Source organism: Lepidochelys kempii, chromosome 25, assembly GCF_965140285.1.
Source record: "Lepidochelys kempii isolate rLepKem1 chromosome 25, rLepKem1.hap1, whole genome shotgun sequence".
Classification (NCBI taxonomy): domain Eukaryota; kingdom Metazoa; phylum Chordata; order Testudines; family Cheloniidae; genus Lepidochelys; species Lepidochelys kempii.
Window position 1 is genome coordinate 11755900 of NC_136404.1, and position 4212 is coordinate 11760111.

Consider the following 4212-nt stretch of genomic DNA (forward strand, 5'->3'; position numbering starts at 1 on the left):
ACCCGGAGGCGGAAGCGCGCCGGCCTCGGGGTGGCGAGGGGAGGCCCGCGAGGAACCAGCCCGCCCCTGGGAGGTTCACCGGGCAGAAGCGCTTGGGAGGAACCACTCTCGAGGATAGGGGAGCTTGGGAGCAACCATTGCACGGTGGGGAGGGGAAGCCAACGTTCCAGGAGGGGGATGGAACCATTCAACCGGGAATTTGACGGTCCAGGGAGGGAACTAAACCTAATGGGAGGAGGGCACACAGAGAAAGAAGCTTCTGTCCCCCTCCTGGAGCCTGGGCCCTCTCTTGCCCAGCCCTCCCTCTTTCCCACACTGGCGTTGGTTTAGTCTTTCGTAGCATTATCCCCTTCTAAGACATGCCGAGTGGTACAGTCCCAGAGTTGTGCTGTTCTCCTGTAGGGCTCTGGAAGAAGCTTTGTCAGAAGCGCGTTGGTGGTATAGTGGTTAGCATAGCTGCCTTCCAAGCAGTTGACCCGGGTTCGATTCCCGGCCAACGCAGCTTTATCGTTTACCTTTTCTTAATTCGTTCAAAAATTAAATTTAAACACTAGTCGTTAATTGCTTCGTGGTAAATAATGATCAACCTTTAGTCTAATATTTTTTCTTGGTTCATAAACCTTGATGTTCAATGAGCATGAAACTGAGGAAATAGATTTAAAAAGTGTATACTATGTTCCCGCCCGGGATCGAACCGGGGACCTTTCGCGTGTGAGGCGAACGTGATAACCGCTACACTACGGAAACCGGCGGAGAAAAGCTCTGTCATAAGTCCTGATATCTCTTAACAATCTGTGTGTTCTGGGCTGCTGCTGAAAAGACTGAGTAATTAATTAATGTTAGACGCCAGAGGTTATTTGATCTTTACTTTGCAGTCACACTCAGGGCAAACACAGAAGAAGAAGGCAAGGAGCACTTTAGCAATGTGAAAAGAGCAGGAGGACTTGCTGCACCTTTAGAGACTAACACATTTATTAGCGCATCAGCTTTCCTGGGCCACAGCCCACTTGGTTGGATGCATAGAATGGCACAAACAGTAAGAAGACATACATATACATATACATATACATATAGAGCACATGACAAAGTGGAGTAAGAAGTTAATTAGTTAAGATGAGCTATTATCAGCAGGAGAGAAAAACCTCTGTAGTGATCATCAAGATGGCCCATTTAGACACTTGACAAGAAGGTGTGAGGCTCCTTAACATGGGGAAATACAGTCAATATGTGGCATGACCCAGCCACTCCCAGCCTCTAGTCAAACCCAGTTTAATGGTGTCTAGTTTGCATATGAACTCAAGCTCAGCAGTTTCTCGCTGGAGTCTGTTTTTGAAGCTTTTCTGTTGCAAAATTGCCACCTTTAAGTCTGTTACCGAGTGGCCAGAGAGGTTGAAGTGCTCTCCTACCGGTTTTTGAATGTTATGATTCCTGATGTCGGATTTGTGTCCCTTTATTCTTTTGGGTAGAGACTGTCCGGTTTGGCCAATGTACATGGCAGAGGGGCATTGCTGGCACAGGATGGCAGATATCACATTGGTAGAAGTACAGGTGAACGAGCCCCTGATGGCGTGGCTAATGTGATTAGGTCCTATGATGGTGTCACTTGAATATATATGTGGACAGAGTATAGCTCATCTTAATTAATTAGCCTCTCACTCCACTTTTTCATGTTCTCTATATGTATATACATTTCTTCTTACTATATATTCCATTCTATGCATCCGATAATGTGGGCTGTAGCCCACGAAAGCTCATGCTCTAATAAATTTGTTAGTCTCTAAGGTGCCACAAGTCCTCCTGTTCTTTTTGCAGATACAGACTAACAGGGCTGCTACTCTGAAACCTGTAATTTAGCAATATAAAGTGCAATGTAAGCCCTAATTATTCTTAATTTATTAATTACGGGGTGGTTTTATTATTAATTAACAACACATAATAATAATGTAGTTAACGTTCACAAAACAAGCTGAAAAACTAGGGTGTGATATCAACGCTAAAAATAATAGATTTGTGACTGATTCTAAAATATTTGGATTATTAATAATATAAATTATAAATACTGCGAATCTGTGAATAGAGTAAGCAAAAATTCATAAATCACTTTGGAGATACAAACAGCAATACAACACCTCAGCCCTGCAATGAACTCGCAGGGATCCTAAAAGTTAAGTACTATTAATTCATTACTGATTATTAAAATAAATGTTGATTATTAATAACAACTAAGCGACACTATTAGTTGGTTGTAAGTCAGCGTAGGTAAAGCACTTTGAACATATTATAAAGTGCAGTCTAAATGCTAAGTATTATTGGAACCAATGTTGCAAAGTACTTAAGCGTGTGCATAACGCATATTGGAGCAAACACTAATGTTTGTGTTTTAACTTCAGGAGTGTGAATAACCTAAATCAATCAATCAAGCTATGGCCAGACATAATTGTTTTGCAGAATCAGGGCCTAGAGATGAATTGAAGCATGGGTTCTTGTTTATACTGTTCTATTCCACGGGTGCTTTTATCGTGTTCAATGGCAGTTATGAGCCTTTGAGGATCTGGGCCCAAGGCGGCCTTCCAGTCATGCATTAACCCACGTGACTGACATCTGTCACTTGTTTGCCAACCCCAAGCACTAAAAAATTATGAGGTAGGCCCCCAAAATCATGAGATTAAAAAAAATAGAAATTTTGGGTTTTTTTATTTGTCTTCTGATTTCAGAACATTATGGGTGCACTTGCTTCACATTTCCAGGTTTTCTTTGCAACCAGAAGAGCTAGAAACTTACATTTTTTAAATGAAAACTGAGAGCCTCATGTTGATTTCAGGAGCTGAGGGTTTAAAAATAAGCACCACCAAATACTATGAAATCATGATGGTTGGCAACACATCACGTGCTTAAAGTTAAGCACATGGTCAAGTCTTTGGCTGAATATGGGCCATTGTAATTAATGAGTAGTATAATATATTGTTAGTAATAACTACAAAGAGCAATATGTGCGTGATCCTGTGAAGAGTTGACTCTGCTCCTGTTGACATCAATGGGAAATGAGGGTGTTTGCTGTCTTGCGGGATCCATCCCGTGGTATTGGCATATCGTATATCTACACAGGGGGTTTCAACACCCAGTACCCCTCAATTGCAGAGGGTTAAAATGCGTGTAATCTGCAGATCCATGCACAGACCAAGGGCCGCGTATCTCCTTCATGGCCCTTTGTGACAAGCCCAGCTCAGAATGACAGAGGCCAACAATTTTGTGTGCTTCCATATTTGTGGTGTCCGGCCTGAGACCCCCGATTTTCACAACTGCTGAGAACCCACAAGGAAGCAACTGGGCGCTGCATCTTGCTGGACTCCTCTAAAAGTTAGGATAAGGGGCCACTTCGTAAATTGGGCCAGAGTAGGCATCTTCCATTCATATCCTCCATTCCACTACCAGCCCCAGTCCCTCGCCTTCAGGCCTGTAAGCAGCCCCCTGAGCCATTCCAACCCACGCAGAGTAGAGGGCATCCACGGAAGAAGTGACTAGCCCGAGCTGGTACATTCACAACCTCATGTTATTCCAGCAGCTTGATTCATTTGTCTGACAGCCTGGCAGGGAGTCTCAGCTTTGCATTTTCCTTGGATTGATTTGCATTCTGTATGGCTCATGTGTGCTATCCCTGAGCAACCCACCCGCCTCCAAGCTGCTGCTAGTGTGGATGCAGCTGCCACCAGGTGTCGGCAGAACAGTAGGAATACAGGACAGGCCTTCCTTCCCCTCCTTGCAGAGCAGGGATCCCACAGCTCAGGAAAGAGAGTTCCGAGCAACTGACAGTAGCAACAAGAGGTCTGTCCTTGGCCTTCTGAGCAAGACTCTGGGAGGGGCCTGTAGGGAAGGCAGTAATGCGAGATCCTACAGATGTGGAGGGAGCTTGGAGGAGTTCTGGGGGTGGGTTGAAGGAGTGAGGGACCTGCTGCTGGAGAAGGGGGAAGAGAAGGGAACTCCGTGTGGGGAGTAAATCAGCCTCCGTTGCAGCCGCATCAAAGCTGGGTGCAGTTCTGCTGGTGTCCTGAGGGAGCGCTGTTGGGCAACAGCTCTGCGGGGTGATGTCAGAGGCATGGAGCCAGCCAGCAGGGAGGCGCCAGAGCCCTGACTGAGATTCAGAGGGCTCGAGCAGCCCACTCCGGCCTGGGCCAACTCCCTTGCCTGCTCCACACTCTTGGGCAGAAGCCCTGC

The 4212-nt window shown here is 45.7% G+C and overlaps 2 non-coding genes across 2 annotated transcripts; one reads left to right on the plus strand and one right to left on the minus strand.

Moving 5' to 3' along the window:
* The first annotated feature begins 429 nt into the window (after positions 1–429).
* Positions 430–501, plus strand: TRNAG-UCC (transfer RNA glycine (anticodon UCC)). Its single transcript has one exon. It is a non-coding gene; the product is annotated as a tRNA-Gly (tRNA).
* A 173-nt stretch (positions 502–674) lies between these two features.
* TRNAV-CAC (transfer RNA valine (anticodon CAC)) lies at positions 675–747 on the minus strand. The gene has a single exon. It is a non-coding gene; the product is annotated as a tRNA-Val (tRNA).
* Between the last annotated feature and the right edge of the window lie 3465 nt (positions 748–4212).